A 19566-nucleotide genomic window follows, 5' to 3' on the forward strand; every position below is an offset into this window, starting at 1 on the left:
GGGTTGCTGTGGTTCCTGAGAAAAGTGCACTGTCCAATGCCAGGTTGCTCATTGATTGAATTGGTTAGAAGTTTCAAAAAAATTATTTTCACTGGTGGGCCACACCCACCAGGTTTAGAAGAGAAGCCAAACCTCAACCCCTGAAGCAATCACCCCAGAAAAAAATGACATTTCCAGAATGTCGGACTTAGTATGTCGTCAAAGACCATGACCCAGAATGCAGCATCCACGTGGATGTGCGCCAGTGTGATAGACAGAATAATAAACTATCCCCTGAAGATGTCCATGTCCTAGTCCCTGGAACTTGTGATGTTACCTTACATGGCAAAAGGGACTTTGCAGATGCAGTTAAGAATTTCGAAATGAGGAGAGTATCCTGGATTATCTAGGTGGGCCTGATATAACTACAAGGGTCCTTATAAGAGGAGGACAAGAGTATGAGTGTCAGGGAGAGATTCAAGATGCTATGCGGCTGTCTTTAAGGATTGAGGAAGGGGCCAGGAGCCAAGGAATGCAGGTGGTCTCTAGAAGCTGGAAAAGTTAAGGAAATAGATTTTCCCCTAGACCCTCCAGAAGGTGTGCAGCCCTGACAGCACCTTGATTATAGCCCAGTGGGTCCCATTTTGGACTTCTGGCCTCCAGAAGTGTAACATAAGAATTTTATATTGTGTTAGCTCACTAAGTTTGTTGCAGTAGCAAAAGAAAACCAATACAGGTTGTTAAAAACTTAGTATCTGGTTACAAAACCAGCCTGCTTTCAGATCCCAGCTCGGTCACTTATTCAGTGTGTGGCCTTGAGACCGACCAGCATATGTGTGTTAAGGCCAAGACTTTACCATGAGATTTCCTGTGCCCCTTAAAGTCCAGGCCTTTCTAGGCCCCATGCAGTTGATACCTGATGAGGTAACTCCCACACATGTGCCTTGGCTGAGCTCCAGGATTTTTGAGGCCACCAGCCACCACCTTGGTGAAGCTCAGTTGTCCTGATAATTCTGAGACTTGTGTCTTTGCTGAAGGCCATACAACTTTCCTTTAGGCTGTCATGGTCCGTAAAAGAAAGAAACAAAGAGGCACATATAAAAAACAGTCCATATAAAGCAACCATGGGATAAGTTGCAGTCATCTATCAGAGTTGAAACATCATGTAACCTAAAGCTTGTACCCCCTTTTCCAAGTCACAGAATTAAAAAAATAAGCCCAGTGCAGAAAGCAACCTTGTGAGCCAGTAAAAGCCCCTGCAACCCACTGAGGTCAAAACATCTCTCTCATACATAAAAATCCAAACCCAATTGCCCCTCAGGATCTTATAACATGTTTATTTTATTTCTGCACATTCCAGCCATTTGTTTCATTTCTCAGTGTTCCCAATCAGTGCACCAAATGTTGGGGTGTTCTAGGGAAAGCCCCCTTTTACTTTTCTGCCCAAATTGAAACATGATTGAGAAATTTAAAAAGTAAGGCCAGCATAGAGTAAAACATTATCTTTATGACTGTGGTTTATGTGCACTGTCAAGGGAAGGGAGAATGGAGGGCTGGAGAGAGCCCACACGTGCAGTGGTAATGCATGTTCTTCACGTGGAAAGAAGTACCAGCAGCTGATGAAATTTTTCCTACTGATGCAGATAAAGCCTGGCTTAGATTGAGATGATAAAGAAGACTGAGTTCAAGCAACAAGGTGCATGTGTTGTTCAGGTTAATTGAGTGTAATGGTTATACTACCTAGGCCATTTCAAAATGCACAAAGGCCCAACCCATGGGCTTACAGTCCCTCTAATATCCGCTCCTTGGACCCAGTCGAAATGTTCCTAGTGTGGTGGAAAGAAAGCTTTGCAATTCCAGTCGAGTGATGATTATTTTTTACTCCTATATGCAAAACAATTAATTAATGCAGAAAGAAAAGTTGGCATTGTGATATAATTTACATAACTAATAGGGGCATAATTCATAATTACCTAGAAGATCTCCAAAAAATCTGAAACCGATTAAAACAGAGCTGATAAGGGAGTGTGTTTACAGCTGATGTGCTTCCTTTGGGAAATCTGGATCTTGCCCAGTCAGGAAAATCACGCCCCTCTACCTTGTCAGCTGTGCATTTCAAGTCTTCTGGTGTTCTTTACATTGTCAGCTACAGCTTAAATGTTTATTTGCGGTTTGTGGATTCACCACCCTAGCCCGTTTGTATTCTCTGGTCATAGGTGAGAGTAATTCACATTGCTCAGATTTGTGCATCTGTAACTCCTTGGTGCACATGGACTCTGCAATGGGACAAAGTTCAGGAGGAACTGAAACCTCAGGAAGCTGCTTTTTGCCAACGTAAATCAAGACTGTTGATGCGGAATGGTTTGGATAGCTTAAGAGCAATCTATCACCACCACTGAAAAAGCTACACAACATGTGTGTTCAACTGATGTTCATCCGGGAGTTCTCTCTCCATGAATCCTGAAGGATTATGAAGGAGGCATTGTGCTATTTGAATTTCCATTTAAAAAATATGAAGATACTGCTTTAAATCTATAAAACCTTTAAAATGGTGCAATCTTTTAGGTTTTATTTCTGTATTCTTTCAAATGGTTGTAATATTTTAGGTTTTAGTGCTATATTCATTCACTTCCAATTTCTTTTTTTTCTCAGGGAGAACTTCTGGTGAGGCAGATTTCTTGGGGCAATTGTCGATTTCATTGTATTTGGAAAGGAAGAGTTTTGAAGATCATTTCTTGTGCCTAAGGTACTTCTTTGTTCATTTCTTGGGACTCTCCTTTGCAGAGCATCTTCAGAACCCAGTAGAACTAGCATTTGCAGCAGCTATGCAAATATAAGAATTGGGGCTAAAACCAATAAGGTTGAAATTTCACCATCTTTGAACCCCACTCTGATAACCTGATTTTACTACAAAGTGTTCATGGTTCTTAAAGTCAGATATTACTCCCAGCTCTGATTCGGTGGACCCTGATGTCCAACTGCTTCAAACTAGCACTCCTCCATCCTCCATGTCGCTGTCATCCCACCCAGGTGTACCTTAGTGTACTGAAAACCTGCGCTTATTTCTTAGATGTGTAGATATTTGTGGACTGAATTACCCCTGCCAGCTACCCTCCATCTACTGCTTTGTCTGCCTCATTTCCTCTTTTGAATCCATCTGGTGTGTGGCCAAGAAGCCAAAGTTCTCCTGGAAATTACTTTCTCTGTCATGTCAGAGAGGCATGGGTATACTTGTACATTGTGCCTGGGGCGTGACATCCTGGCAGGGTGTGTGGTTGCCCCTTCCAGGAAGATAATTATGGGTGCTTCTCTAATGGAAGGCTGGGAGATGGCTAATCTGTAACAATTTGAAATAATTACTATATATGTATAGAGAAAGAGAGTAAAAGACACAGTACTTTTGATGGCTTTTAAGAACTAGCCATTTTTGTTCTAGAATGGTGTCCTGCCTGAATCATCATGGTTCTAAATCTTAGGTTAAATTGTCTGAATTGCACAGTATTGCCCTTAGCGGAGTGCTCAGTGGTGCTCCATCAGAAATTATTCATTCTCTCAATGCATCCTGGAGAAGTCAGCTCGGCCTCAGGTCATTCTGGAACTGCAGTGACATAGGTTTAAAGGAGGGAGAAAGAAATAAGACCCAGATTGGATGACTTGATCAAGCTACTCCTGAGAGGGGTAGTCAGCAGTCCAGAATGCAATATCCAAAGAGGCTGTGAATCAGGCTGGTTTCCCTGTTCTTATTTTTGTGGTATAATCTTGTAGGTAGGAACTGGCAATGGGGATTCTCACAGCAGGAATACTAAAAATTAGATTGGTGATGACTTTGTGGATCCGTGTGGATAAGGCTCCAAGTAAAGATCCAGGTGAGGGGTCTGGCAGAAGCCAAAGTGTCAGACCAGAGTCAGGCAGGCAGGGCTCAGAGCAAGGTTTCATACTCAGCAGGCAAGAACTAGAGCATGGAGCAGAAATCAGACTGACAGGGAGAATTCAGTGGAGGGCAAGAGTGAAGTTAAGCTGAGCGTGGGGTCCGTGGCCCAGTCCTGGGACCAGGTCTTCAGCAGGTTTTCTCAGCCTCAGCACTACTGACATCTGGGGCCAGTGATTCTTTGTTGTGAGGGATTGCCCTGAGCGCTGTGGGAGGTTTAGCAGCATCCCTCACCTCTCTGCACCCGCTGCTAGTAATACTCCCCCAGTTAGGACAGCCATAAATGTCTCCAGACATTGATAAATACTGCCTGGGTAGAAAAAATCACCCTAATTGAAAACTACTACTTTACAGCAAAAGCCTAATTCCTGTCTACACTGAATGGGGGGACCCCTGTCTTGATCAGGATTGGTTCAGAAATGGGGCACAGGTGTATCTGTCCATTAAGGACCTCAAATAAGCCAAGCTAGGGCCTGATAAATCTACCCAAAGGCCTCCAGTACAGAAAATTTTCATAACGAGATGACCAAGTGTTGGAGGGGGGGATGCTGTGATTTTGCTTGGAGTTAGAAGAGGAGGGAGGGGAAGATGGAGAAGTCATGGTGAAGTTAAGTCTAGAAGCTGAGAGTTTAAGGGAGAGTCCATACCTGCTCCCTTGGACTTTTCTAGAGCAAAACCTGTTATTCAGAACACCCAGGTCTGCCATCTGGTGTGCTTTGGGGATGGAAATCCTGCATTTAATTGAGCAGAGCAAAGGCTCAGGTGGATATTTAATGATGAAATCTACACTTGCAACTCACCCTTACTGGCCCAAGTCTCATCTGCTTGACTGCCTGGTTTCCTTGGACAAGCATTGCAGGGTGCTGCAACTGTACCTTTGAGGTTCCTACAAACTCCAGTTGGAGAAGAGCATCCAAGGCCCAGGATACTTTTCAAGCCAAATCTTGTGTAAGTTTCTCTTTTCCTGAGAGCTGTTAGTTGACTCTGGAGCTTGGTTTGAGTTGCCATTGAGACCTGTCCTCCAGCGTCATTCCCAGTACTGATGCTCACCACTGGCATTGTTTGCTTTTTATCCACCATGTGTTCCCAGAGATGGCCTTATGCAGTCTACCTCAGTAGATCTTCAGCTCCCAGGAATCTGGCCATTTCTAAATCCAGGACTTCTGACACTCTCTGTGGTCACTTTGGTTTTCCAACCAGCACATCATTCCTTTCAGAGAAGGAGTTACATGTTGCATGGTTGTAGCAAAGGAGCCAGCTCAGAGCAGAGAGTACTGGCCTGGGTACCACCCTGGAAGTAGTGTGGCTCACTAATTTCTCTAAGTACAGCCAGGCAGCTCCCAGAACTCACACAAAGACTGCTCTCCAAGTGTGCTAGAAGGCCGTGTTACAGCCCCAAATTGATAATGAGTGTGCCATTTGAGCACAATTCATGGCATGATTTTGTTTGTTAAATGAAAACGGAAATAGTGTTCCTAATAAAACTTCCAGGTATTGGGAGCTTTAGAGAAGTGCAAATGAATTTCTGGGATCTTTGGATGAGGATGAATTTCATTTTTACCCTCTGAGAAAATGCAAAGCAGCAAAAGGTGACTTTGCTTCACTAAGAGATCAAGGTGTGGTTAATTGACAAACAGGGTGGTGGCATCTTGTGTTTCTTTCCTCTACTATGTACTCTGTTTGATTCCTGGGGTTCAGAACTACTTAGTTAGGGGAAAGGTATTCTTTCTGCTTGAATATTTAAAATGAGATTTCTAATGCATTAGGCACTTTCTTCCTGCTAATGAACATCTGCATGTCCTATCCGTGATAAAACTACATTTGGAGGGGCAATGAAGTAGAACTTTGCTTAAATTCTGTACATTGCTTAATTTAGTATTAACAGAAATCCCTACACTCCAAATATATTTAGGGTTTATTGTGTATAATTTTGAAAATCTGTGTCTTTTTTAATAATTTTTTTATATTGGTTTCAGGAGTTTGTGTGTGAAAGAGATAAAAAGAGAGAAAGAGAGGGAGAAAAAGAGGGAGGGAGGCAGTGTTTTGCTTTCAGTGTCTCAAAAAGTTTAACTTGGTTATTCAGGAATGATCTCAATTTTGTTTTGCACATATTTTGCTCTGAATTGTACCCAGAAGTTTAAGCCTGGATTAATTCTTCTGTGGTTAAAGTCTGTTTTAATTCTGGCAGCCTCAGTCTGCATGTGCTTTAGGAAGAGAGGTCTACTGTATTCGGGACTCAATGTTTAGGTCCTAATTTCTGGTTCTGTCCTTATACATTACACAGTATTTCCAACATGTTTCCAACGGGCATTCTGCTTGGTGTCCTTTGAAACATGCAAGCCGGATGTTGAAATGAGAACCAACAGACGTCCTGTCTTTCCTGTTTACTAAGCTTGCTTTCCAGGACTCCTTCCTGACAGCTTACCCCAGAACTTGGAACTTGCCAATACACACTCAAACTAAAACAAGGCTCCCACTCACTTAGGTTGCTGAACTTCACTACGTTTACCATTTAACGTGTGGCAGAATATGGTATACAGAATATTAACATCTAGGGGGCTGGGTAGATCTTAGTTGTGCGTCTTGCCAGCTCTGAAACTTAGGGAAATGGGAGAAATTTAAAATTCACACTTTGGATCAACAAAAATTGGAAGACTCAAATGTGGTGAGTGCTTGCTTAATTTCACCAGATACTAAAGAAATTAAGTAGAATTTATAATCTGTTGAATCCAAGGTCATAGTAAAAGAAACACTGAATTCCAGGAGCCTCATGTAAGAGCTCGATTAGTAGAGGTGACTCACTTTAATCATAGGTGAAGCCTTGAAGGTTGACTCGGAACTTCAAGATGATAGAAATATGGTACTAGGAAGCACAGTCCCTCCCATGGTCTTAGAGTACCTTCAGCTGCCTTCACACAGGCTGAGATCTCGGTCATCTCAACCAGATAGATGTTGAAAAGCCCTTGGAGACCCCATCATGATGTTCCTACTTTCCCTACTGGAAAGTGTTCTCCATTCAGTTCCTCTTCTTCTGATCCTCCTTCTAACCCTTGGAAATTACATGTATTTCCTCTTGTTCAGATATAAAGAGATGTAAGAAAGGTCAGTATCCTCTATTCCAGAAACCATACTTTCCTTTACAACATAATTTTTAACATATTCTATCATATGACATTCTATTTAAAATTCTGTTTAAAAAAAAGTATGGAATTATCAGGACACTGAGCTACAAAGGGCTAAAGTATCTTAAAAAAAAAAAATAAGGCAGAATTTGAAGCCTAATGGTGAGTGGTAAAGGAGTTGGCAGAAGGGGTTATTACATTTAGTTTTTTTAAAAAGCTGTTAGTAGCTATTACTGCAAATACCTCTTAGTGGAAACAAACAAACAAAAAAGGAAGTAATAGCAAGTGTTCTTGTTTAATTATTTTTTAAAAATTTATTTATTTTTAATCCAGAGATATAAGTGAGCTGAACCCTTTTGGGAATAATTCTGTCAGGGAATATGAAGGCCTGGAGTTTGGGTGAAAGGAAGTATCTCATTCATCTTTGTGTTCAATTTCTCCCTTTCCTCTTGTGCTCTGCCTGGCTCCTTGGACATAGTAGGCCTGTACAGTGTTGTTGAATAAATGTGGACAATCACAGAAATTGTTACTCAAATGGGTATGTCTATATGGTGAAAGCTTGTGGGTATATGATGGCAGAAATCTGAAACCTAGACAGATTCCTAGTAAATTAGAAAGAAACATTCCAGTCAGGCCTAGAAATAAGGCTATTCCCATTAGTGGAAAAGCTCTCTTGGAATTGTCCTGTTTTTTTTTTGAGAAGCGTCTTTTTATGTTTTGTAACACATTCAAGCTTAGTTATTTTAATAAAGTAGTCTTTGTGATGCTACTTAACTAAAATATAGTAAGTAGAAAAAATACTCATTTTTAGTTCAGCTAATTACATCAATGATCTGTGCAGTGGGAAATATGCTAATTACACTCAGTTCTACTATAACACAATATATGTGTTCCTATAGCACTGTGCAGAATTGCACAGCAAGTGCCATGGGGCTTATGAGAAAAATTCTGTTAGGGGCACAACACTCAAAAAATCCATTAGTAACACGTAAAAAAGACAAACCTAATAAAAATCACACATGTTAAAAAATACATATAAGCTTCCCTAAACATAGCACTTTATGGTGAAAAAGACTGAAGTTTGCTTGTGGAAGTGGGTGTCGGAAGGGTTGCATTTGATGAATTATTGTGACATGGTGTAAGGAGGTTACTGAAATCAGACCAGAAGTTGTAACAGTGGCTGTGGGTGGATGTGGTTCATCACACATGTGGTGAACTGCAGTAGCTAGTAGAAATTTCTAGGCACACACTAGGTGTGAGCATAATTGTGTTTTGTGTATTCTTACACATCTCATTTCAGCTGCGTGCACATAGCAAACTTGAAATTTGCATTGTGCTCAAGTTGTTCCCTGATATCTCAATTATGTCAGGATGAATACACATTTTCAAAGTGTGTATAGCAGAACCAATTGTATAAGCAAAGCAGCAAACGATGATTATTGCTTCCACATTGTGAGCCCTTATTACGTGCCAAGTGTTTGACATGTATTGGTGAACTCATTAAATTCTATTTACAACCCTATGAAGTAGGTACTAAGATTACTTCTAGTTTGTAGATGAGGACACTGAGCCACAAATGGGTGAAATAACTTGCATAGAACTGAGTGGGCAAGACTTCAGCTCCTTCTCACTCAACCCTCTGCTCTTCTTCCCTCTCTGCTAGAAGGAAAGTTAACTACCTTTGAATTCTAAACCTGTCTTACAAAGTAGCAAAAACTGCCAGATTTTCCTGGTGTATCATTTGCCACTTGACATTAAGAACAAAATGGATGAATTCCCTCAAACCAGTAGGACATTCATTGAGTAGGACCTGAAAGGCCTGATGATAGAGAAACTGTTTAAGCTATGTCAGGAGAATCTAATTCACTAACTCACCTTGTGCTTTGTTCTTCCTTATTTTACTGGTGAGAATCTTCACAATGTGATATGGAAAGCAGTGGGCAGGGGCAGGGCAAATACACTCATACAAAGGAACATACCTCTGCTTGGCTAGGGGTAGATCTATATTTGGGGAGTTTAAGCCCTATTCCATTTTCATAATTAACAGTTACAGAATTGAGACTTGTCCCTCAGGATAGAAATTCACATTTATATTCCAACATTCCTTGTCTCCTAAGCAAAACCACTGCATTGATGTCATTTAATCCCCTTGTATTTATATTTTCTCCCTTAGCTTGATACTGGCTTCTTTCATCTCTGATCATTCTGCCATACTGTAATGGGGGCTGGTTTTGTTTTGTTTTATTGCCTGTTCCTCTTCCCTCCCCACGCCCCCCCCTTTTTTTTCCCCCTTTTTTTGAAAGGTGATGGTGGTAGGAAGTGTTATGCCAAGAAGAATAGAGAAGCAAAACCACTCTAGGTTTTGAGATAATTATAAAGAAGTGGTCTTTTCTCACTTCTTACTGTTAAAAGTGTATCTTTCTTTGCAACTGTTTTGTAAGTCTCCAGTTCTTTAAATATTAAAAGTTACAAAAGGTGCATTTCAATTTTATAAACTAAATGTTTATTTAAAAAAAAAAAAAGATTCTGGAGGTGGAGGTATAGCTCAGTGGTAGAGCACATGCTTATCATGCTTGAGGTCCTGGGTTCAATCCCTAGTACCTCCATTAAAATGAATAAGTAAATGAACCTAATTTACCCCACCGCATCCCCAAGAAAAAGATTCTGATGCGCAACCAGAATTGATAACAATTACCTAAGCCCCATGGTTCTCAACTCTGGTTGCATGGTAGGACCAAGGGATTTGCAAGGCATCTTCAAACTGAAAGCTTGTCTTATAAAGAACGTAAGCCGAAGGTCTTCACTTTGAGATACTAGACTGGCTATTTATTTAGTTAAATTACTCTTTTTAATAGCTATTGCTAGGGCATAATACCAGTTGAGGAATATACATTTTACTACAGATAGACAGACTTGGGATGCTCTATTTCTGTGTAATAGTATTAACATAAATATTACAATCTGGCAGCCCTAACTTCAGGTTACGTCCATAGATCCAGATGCTGCATTTGTCAAACTTAAATACTAAAAATTCCCTCAGGCATACAGTAGGAGACTATGAAATCATAATGTGACAAAGTGAGCTCCAAGGCAAAAAGGATCCCATCACTCAAAATAATGATGATCAGTTTTCACTAGGAAGTAACTTATCTAACTAAAATTTAAAATAAAAAACTGAAAATACCAAGTATTGTTATTTCTCAGGCATTATTATTGGGAATATAAATTGGAACCACTATTTTGTTTTGGTTTGGTTTTAATTGCCATGTAGACGAGAGAGAGTTTTGTTTAACATTGTGTCATATTTGGAAAAAAGTAAAGCAGAGACCTTTAAAAAGTGTTCCATGAGAAGTCCTTTAGGGGTTGCCAAAAGCATAATTTCTTTCTTTTTTTTTTTTTGAAAAACAATATAACAATTTTTATTGATTTATAATCATTTTACAATGTTGTGTCAAATTCCAGTGTAGAGCACGATTTTTCAGTTATACATGAACATATATATATTCATTGTCACATTTTTTTCTCTGTGAGCTACCATAAGATCTTGTGTATATTTCCCTGTGCTATACAGTATAATCTTGTTTATCTATTCTACAATTTTGCAATCCCGTCTATCCCTTCTCACCCCCCACCCCCTTGGCAACCATAAGTTTGTATTCTATGTCTATGAGTCTGTTTCTGTTTTGTATTTATGCTGCCAAAAGCATAATTTCTTAAAAATTTGATTATGTAGTTTTTTGTGTACCTTTTATTTTAAAACAATCTCAAACTTCCAGAAGAATTTAAAGAACATCTTTTTTCCTGACTATATAAAAGTAAATCACTAATATGACATCTTATAACCCCAAGTATTTCAAGTGTGATTCTTACAAACAAGGAAGTCTCAAGTCTCCTCCCAAACAATAGCAGTAAAACCATGAAATCAACACTTGAAATTAATGTATAATAATGACTGACATATAATCATAATCCTTAGACCCTATTCAAGTTCTGCCAATTATCCCAACCATATTCTGTATAGCAAAAGAACTGATCCAGAATCAAAACAGTGCATCTGGTTTTCATGTCTTTTTAGTCTCTTCAGTTGGGAAGCACTATTTTGGAAAGCCATTTTGCAGTATCTCTTGAAGCTGAATATGCATATATCATCTGAGCCAGCAGGTCTACCCTCATTGTATAGCCAACAGAAGTGGGTATATATGTTCACTAAAAAAATGTATATTACCGTGTTTACAGTTAGTAAGTAGTAGGCCAAAATTGGAAACTACTCCAATGCCTTTTAACAGTAGAAGTGATCAATAAAATGTTGCCTATCCATATCCTACAGAATGAGAGTGAAGAACCTACAAAAAGCACATCACAACATCGATGAAATTCACAAACATAATGCTGAGCAACAAAAGCCACACAGAAGAGCATATAACATATGACTCCATTCACATACAACACAAAACCCATCAAACTGAATCTAGGCTGTTAGAAGTCAGAATGGTGGTTACCCTTTGATGGGTTGGTGGCCTTTGGGGAGCATGGTAGGGGGCTTCTGGGGTAATATTAAGTTTCTTGGACTGTGTGGTGGTTACACTGATGTGTTTAGTTTGTGAAAATGTATCAAGCTATACACTTAACGATTATGAGATTTTCTGTATGTACATTTTATTTCACAAGCAACATTTTTAGAAAGGGTTTTGCCATTTATTAGTTCATTTGATCAACACAACAATTCTAGAAGATAAGAAATACAGGTAACTTTTCTCCAGTTTTGTAGAAAGAAAACATATTCAAAGTTAGGTCCAAGTTCTCAGGGCTAGAGGTAGAGTTAGGTCAGGTGGGTAAATCTCCTGACCCGAGGGAGAGAGCACTTGTGGGACAAACTTGCACAATGCCTGATGCAGAGTAGGTGTTCAGTAAATATCATTTGAAGTTAGATTGTTGACTGGCCCTGTCCAGTCCCACAAGGCCACCATCTTGCTCTGGGAGTGACCATTGGCTCTGGAGGTTGGATGTCCCTGATGGAGCCAGCACAATCTCTCCTCAGAAATGAGATGAGCCCTGAGTCAAATGTCCCAAGAAGCTGCCAAAATACCTGTGGAGAGTTGCATAACTTTGTCCCTCTAGGGCTTAGAATGAGTCAGACACTCAGTTCTCAGACCTGGTGCCTAGTTAAACAGGAAGAAGGTTAACTTAGGCAGAAATCCATGTATGTGACCTTGGATAAATCACTGAACTTCTTTTGGGGGCAACAGTTTGAAAGACAGATTTGATAATCCCTGCTCAGGACCATGTGACCCTTCTGTAGTTAACCTTCCAAGACCCCTGAATTTTATGTCCTCCTGAACATATAATCAAATTCTCATTATTTTCAAGGGCATCTGACTGTTTCTCAAGCTTGACAATTCCCTTGAAATTATTTAAGATCAAATGTTGATTAATTTATAATATAAATGCATATATGCCCAATTTTCTGCCTGTCATCATAGTTCAGAAAGGAGATGCACCAACAAGTTACATAGAGTAACCAAGGTCCTATTCAACTTGTTGACTGTGTTTCTTCCAAAAATGTAAAACAGGAGTTTCCTTGTCAACATAATATTCCAGCTATTTATGATGTGGCTAAAGAAAAGATAAAGAGTCCTAGACATGGAATCTGTTATTGCTTGGATAATAAAAACTCAGGACCTTCTTTGGAAAAAAATGGAGAATGATAAAATGCTTTGATTTAGGGTTTGGCTGTGATGTCAAGGTCAGCCAATGAGCACAGAGAGAATCTGAGAAAAATAAAGAGATAAATAGAAGCAGATGTTTGGAAGATCTTGACTATCACTAGTGAAGTTAGCGATCAAAATTTCAGGGTTAGATCTATCATCCTAATAAGGTTATAATGAAAACCATTTAAGTTGGTGTTCAAAACTCTTGTGAGAACTATGGTCAGCTGTATGCCATGAAGTGATGTTTTCCAAATTAAGCTGCAAATTGTGTATCTCAGGCAGTTTTGAGTTGAAGTCCTTGTCAGGGTATTTCTCAAGGAGGTCAGCTGCCATGGACTCCTGTTAACTCAAGATCTCAATTTTAAATTAAGAGAGAAATCTGGTGGGAAGGGGAAAGGAAATAAATAAAGGTAAAAAGTTTTGGCTTCTCATTGGTCAAGGATCTGTGTTCTCAGAAGCAAATTTCTTTTTACCTTTAGTTGTTTTTGATGGCAGGAAATAGAAAAGTTCTGTCTTATATTTAGAGTAACCAAAGGCTGTCATTTGAAAAATTTACATAGCCTAACAGAGGAAATGGATCACTAATAACTGAACCAAGAAGAAGTAAAGGGAGACGGCTAAGAGATAGGATCCTTGGAGTCACTCAGATGGATGGCACACATGGTCAAGAAGAGCTGTTGACTCCAAGCCAAGATTCAGGGGATTTGAAAAAGAAAATGATTAAGATTACTGAGAAGGCTTTAAAACTCAAGTATTGATACTTACTTGACAGTTTTCTCAAAAAAAATCATTATCTAGTTTTCAAAAGATGCAACATTTCATAATAGAAAAAGTGAAGAGACTCTGATTATTACCGTCTTAATACAAAGCCTTGACTTAATTCAGTTGAATTCCTGCCTTAATGCTGCTTCTGCGTCCTTGGGCACATTACTTAGCCCTTTGAAGCCTCACTTTCTTCATCTGTAAAATGGAGAAATGACAGTGTCTACCTCATGGGATTGTTTTGAGGCTTCCATGAGACGGTGAATGCAAATTGTTTTAGAGCTTAAATTGTATTTTTAAAAAGCATTAAATGGTGTAGTGATGATGATGAACTCTTCTGGCTTTCCTTTTTCTTTCTTCCACCTTGATTTAATCTTTACCTCATTTTAAAAAACATTTGAAGTTGCTTAAAATGTTGCAAATAAATAAAATACAGTTTAGTCTACTTTGTTGATACTATACCTCACTTAAAGGGGTAATTGGGAGAAGATTGTGAGGGTTAAGATTGTTTTGAAGGTTTTTTTTATTAAAGTAGAGTTAGAAAGTATTTAATAAGAGACATGGCGCCAGAAGAAAAGATAGCAAAGATGTGGGTCTGTACCAATCAGCGTCTTAATGGAAAAACAAAGATTAATTCAAAACAGTGTAATTTGAGGGGAGTTTATGAGGTGAGTTTATTTGTAAAAGTAGGATTGCATGTGAAATTTAAGGTGCTGTTTACTCAGAGGCTTGAAGGTTTGAGAGAAGAAAGAGGTCACTGGAACCCAGAAGAGAGAATTTTTGGGCAGGTTGCCTAGGGAGATCCTTGAGAGGACCAGAGACCTCTGTTGAGGGACATAGCCAGCCTAAGGTGACCTCATGGGGACAGAACTGGGGAAATGAATATCCTGAATTCACTCTTCTTGCTCCATATCCTGCTGGCTCTTTCCATGGACTAAAGAGAATTGAAGAGCCATTGGTGTTACCCCACAGACCCATCGGTCTTCAGGAGCAGAAAGAGGATGGGCAAGTGTGAAGGGTGAACATTTGGGGGCAGAGAGGAGCATCAAGTTGCTAAATGACCTTGAAGTCTTAACTAAAATCCAAAGCAAAAAGGGGACAGAATCAGTTAGAAAATCCATTGTCATCAACAAACAATAAAAAAAAAAAAAGGTAATTTTCTCTGAAGCTTTTCTAGACAATTCCAATTTTCAGTGACAGTCTTCCCAAATGTCCAACTTGCTAACATTTATCTGTTATATGAGATTGTTGGATATACATCAATTAAATTTGGGAAGCATCTGGGAAAAATAATAATTTTGGTTTTAGAAGTTGGCCCAATCTGTTCTTTCTGAAAATAAATAAAACAGATAATAAAATGGTCTGTAAGAGCATCTCTTAGATTGAGACAACAAAATGCTTTCATTTTTGTCAAGGAGATTTTTGTTTTAATCTTCCATCACGAGTGCAAGTAGACACTTTTAGAAAATTAGTTACAGACCATTGAGATAGGTTTAAAAGAAAGGGGACCAAAACATAACTGATTTATCCTACTCTGAATTATTTACTGACGTGTTGGGAGAATATCCCAGAGGCCCTAGTTTCATGCTGGGAAAATACAAGAAAAGTATCAGAATTTGTCATTCTGAACAGCTCACACAGCTTGGCCCAAGGATGGTGCTTGTTCACAGAGACGGACTCGAAGGTGAGGAAAAACTACAGGTCATCTCATGCTGGGCCTGACAGATCTTGCTGGGTGAAGACTGTAAGAGGAATCCGTGTGGAAATAATATTCCCTGTATCTGGTTTGACATTTCAAAAGCCACATAGGGCAGAGAACACAGACAAGAGTGCAGAGATTTGCATTAACTCTTTTTGAAGAAATCTCTACATTTTGGTAAATCTAATTGGATAAAGTGGGGGAAGTACAGTACTAGATACATGATTGCTGGTTGCATTAACCAGCAACTTTGCATATTCTATTACAATTTATAAACTTTCATAGACAGAGTTGTGGAAGCCTTACAGCATGCTGTGAGGCACTACCCTCTTTATGGCATCAACTGGTCAATGTTCTTATGGGGATAGTGGTTGGAGGGGGTAAGAGTCCAACATGGGAATATAAGTCAAAGTCTCCTAAATACGCTTTTAAATTAAATCAAACATCTTGGTTTGGTCATTTTTATTGAAGACCTTTTGCATTCATGGTGAGCTCATAATAAATATTCGCTGATGGAGGCCTGAGTGGTGGCAGGAGTAAAGATACACAGAAGAACTTGTCCTTTTTAGCTCCTGAGAATGCATTTTCTTGAGACAACACACACAAATTTTGAGGGTGGGATTCCATGCACATTATTTCCAGCTCCATGGATGTGTTTTTGTGGGTGGGAATGCTGTGGCGTGGCTCCCGGTGGCTGGTGGTGCATGCCAGCTTGCAGGCGTCAGACTTGTGTGGTGGTTTATGGAAAGCCCTTATCTCTAGCTGCCTAGGAGGTCTGGAGGCCCAACCACCCATGATGACAATCACAGGAGGTGTGGAGCATCCTTAACCTGAGGGTGTACAGTTTCATCCTCATTGTGTCAAAGGTCAGATGATGGCTTGGCAGCCTGGGGCATGTAATTACCGTAATGAGTCCTCTGTGGGAGGCTTTATCTGCAAACAAGGATCACCCAGTGTCCTTGCCTTTTTTGGAATCTTTCCACTTAACAGGCCTGTAGAGGTCTACTCAAGCAGGCAGATTGCCTCTGGGAATCCCTCTGCTCCTTTAAACCTGGAACTGCCTTCAGTGACAGGGAATCTTTGGATAGGAGTTAAACATCTGTCTCAATTAATCTAGAACACTCTCTGTAGTGCCATCCTTGTGAGTTCTGACATTTCCTCCATGACTCTGACCTGGCTTCTGAAGCCCCAGAAGGAAACTTCTGTGCTTCCCAAAGCCAGTTTGGGGAACTGCAGCTCCATGGAACCCACAGAACCCCTCAAATCCATTGCCGGGGCCTCCCTAACTCTAATGTGAATAAGAATGGCCACAATATGACAAAAAAAAAAAAAAAAAACTATAGATATTTCCACTGATTCCTTGGGAAGACCTTGAACACATGTCAGACTGAGAAATACACTGTGGGCTCAGTGCCAGCCCTAGACAGGAAGCACTACCACCAGCCCTGAGGGCAGGAGTCCAGGAACCTCAGCTGAAACCACCAGCAGAGAGAGGATGCCTTGATTCTGGGACAGTTTGAGGGCTTGATTTCCTTCATGGCATGAACACAGGGTTTGGAGCTGGGCAGATCCGAATTGGAAGCCCTCCACTGACACTTAAGAGGGGTGGAGTTTTAGACAAGTTTTTTTTGTTTTAATTTCTCTGAGTTTCAGTGTCCCATCTAAATGGGAGATAATAATACCTACTTGATGGGGTTGCTGGGGTGATTACATGTGGACCTATACGGAGAAGCTGGGCTCACATGGGCTCCCTAGGCATCCCTAATGATGAAGATAATCTCCTGGATTCCTGTAGCATCTTTCTCCAGGTGCCCAAATGGCGCTCTCTCACCATGTAGTCTCCATGAGCCTCACAGTGGTCCTGTGAGGGGGTTAAGAGCAGCTCTGGATGCCATTATGTGAAAAGAAAAAATATGAATCTAGGAAACTATGACTTCTGTCTAACATCACGCCATCAGGTAGAACCAGGACTAATTGTTCTGTCCAATATTTTATCCAGGAATTTTTGCCAAATCGTATTGTGTAAACATTCTTACAGTATTTGAACACAGGAGATTCAGGTGAAATGGAAGAAGAAGCTGTTTGTTCTACCAGCAACTAGCCACCAAGGGGAAGTTACACAATCTTCTCTGAGGCTAAAGGATTTAGGGGATTCTAATCACGCAAATAGTATTCCTGCTGGAAAAACAGTGCATCTGCCACCACACCATTAATCTAACTCAATGATGTAATCAGTGTTACTGTTCGAGTCATCAGCTGTGATTATTGGAGAGAACAGCATTGTGCAATACTTTGAACCCATTAAAAACAATGAGGTAGATCTACCCATATGTACTGAGATGTGGTTTACTAAAAAAGTGCAAAGCAAGTATGTATAATATAATTGCATTTTGGGAAAAAAAAAGTGAAGTTTATATGAAACCAGTAAAATTGCAAATCAAGCTATAGACTGAGTTTGTCTCTGAGAGTGTTTGGCAAGGGGAATGAAGAAAATGCTTAATTTTTTTAACACATTCATCTCATTTACATTTTTATAATTAAAATGTATTTTTTAAAATTAATACCAAAAATTGGGAAAACGACAGTATCTAGTATTATACCTAGTAACTGTCATATACTTAGATATTGAATAAGAACTTGATGAGTTCTGTAATAATTTTCATAAAATAATAATCTCACATTTAAAGTTGGTTTTATAAAATATAAAGTCTCATGTGCATTGTGATACTTGGATTTCCCATAGACCTCTGAGATGGGCAGAGAAAAGCATTTTACAAATTCGGATTTTGAGACTCTCAAAGATAACATCATTTTTCCAAGGTCATATGTAAGTGATACTGGGACAATGCTCTTATTACTTGACTTTTTATTCTTTTACCGAAGATTTTTTGAGTCCTCTCTGTGTGCTAGGTCTACCACTCGCTCCACTACACCACATGCACTGCAACTTGCAAATAAAGAAATGAAAATATAGAAGCACCAACTAAGTCAGTGCCTGAAAATGATACTAAAAATCCCTAACCAATAGATCTCTCTCAGATACAAACTTTATTTTGTTTACTTTCACCATGCACCTTTCTAATACTTATGTTATCCTCATTTTTTTTTTTTTAATGAAGGTACTGAGGATTGAACCCAGGACCTCATGCATGCTAAGCACACACTCTATCACTGAGCTACATCCCCACCTTCTAATACCTAGAAAGCTATCGCAGACTTTATTTACTAAAGCAAAGTTTCAGCTTGCTTTTCTGAAGAATGGACTTTCTGGTTTCAACTTTAGCGTTTCTTCCCTGTATCATTTACTTCAGGAGAAGGTTATTACATGGTTTTTAGTTCATCTTCCACTTTACAAAGTAATCAAATGTGCACACAATCATTGTTTCTCTCTTCCACAGCATACCATTTTTCTTTCAATTTTGTACAGAAGGAGAGGAAAGGATGCTTAAAGGGTGGGGCCATCATCCACAATACTGGAGAATTTCATAAGCTTATCCCTGAAGGAAAATTCTTTTCTGTAATACCTCAATTATCTTAATTTTTGTGGTCTGGCCTTGCAGACCAAAACCTCAGTTCATGGATGTGCTTGAAGTGAAACCCCAAGAAACTGTAAGCAAGTGAGCTGTAGGTGCTGGCTGGCGAGGGCCACCAACTCTATTGATGAAAGACAAACACAGGCTAATAGGATCTCCCGTGGGGAGGTGCTCTTGCTGCAGAGGGGTGGGTGTGTAGGGGAGATGGAGTATTCAAAGTAATGGAGTGGAGGAGAAATCGTTCCTCTGGATTGGCATTTGTTTACACGGTCATTGTTTGATTCTCTCTGTGTTTATTGAGTATCCATAGGTACTACCCGTGATACAGGTATAAAGATGATGAATCTCATAGGATTCCTTCCTCCCAGGAACAGTATTTCAGGGTGAAGGTGGGGCAACAAAACAATTCGAAAAAATTAATTACAGATTGTGATAAATGTTAAGCATAAAAGAAACACAGAGCTACAATGGTTAACAACAGCGGTGGGGTGAAGGGTGAAACGCACATAGATAGGGAGGTCAGGAAAAGTCTGCAAGGCAGAAATGATAAGCCTCTGCCAGCCGTCCTTCCAACCCCTGCTTCAGCAGTGGACACTGCTCCTTCCCTCTGCCAGAACACAATACGGGTCTCCTAAGGGTTGGGAGTAAGATGTCTGAAAGAACTTTCCTCCAAAGCGATGCAGTCAACTCCTGTGCCATGTCAGTCTGTTTGTGAGTGCCACTGTCATGGAACACTTTCTCTAGCCGAGGAAAGGCAACTTCCTGCTTCTTTACCTTGACCCATCTCCTCCCTTCTGGACTGGGCCACTTCAATTCTGACCTCCCCATGGAAAAG

General features: G+C 39.9%; 1 non-coding gene across 1 annotated transcript; it reads left to right on the forward strand.

Moving 5' to 3' along the window:
- The first annotated feature begins 9563 nt into the window (after positions 1 to 9563).
- Positions 9564 to 9635, forward strand: TRNAD-AUC. The gene has a single exon. It is a non-coding gene; the product is annotated as a tRNA-Asp (tRNA).
- The last annotated feature ends 9931 nt before the right edge of the window (positions 9636 to 19566 follow it).

Source organism: Camelus ferus, chromosome 6 (assembly GCF_009834535.1).
Source record: "Camelus ferus isolate YT-003-E chromosome 6, BCGSAC_Cfer_1.0, whole genome shotgun sequence".
Taxonomy (NCBI): Eukaryota; Metazoa; Chordata; class Mammalia; order Artiodactyla; family Camelidae; genus Camelus; species Camelus ferus.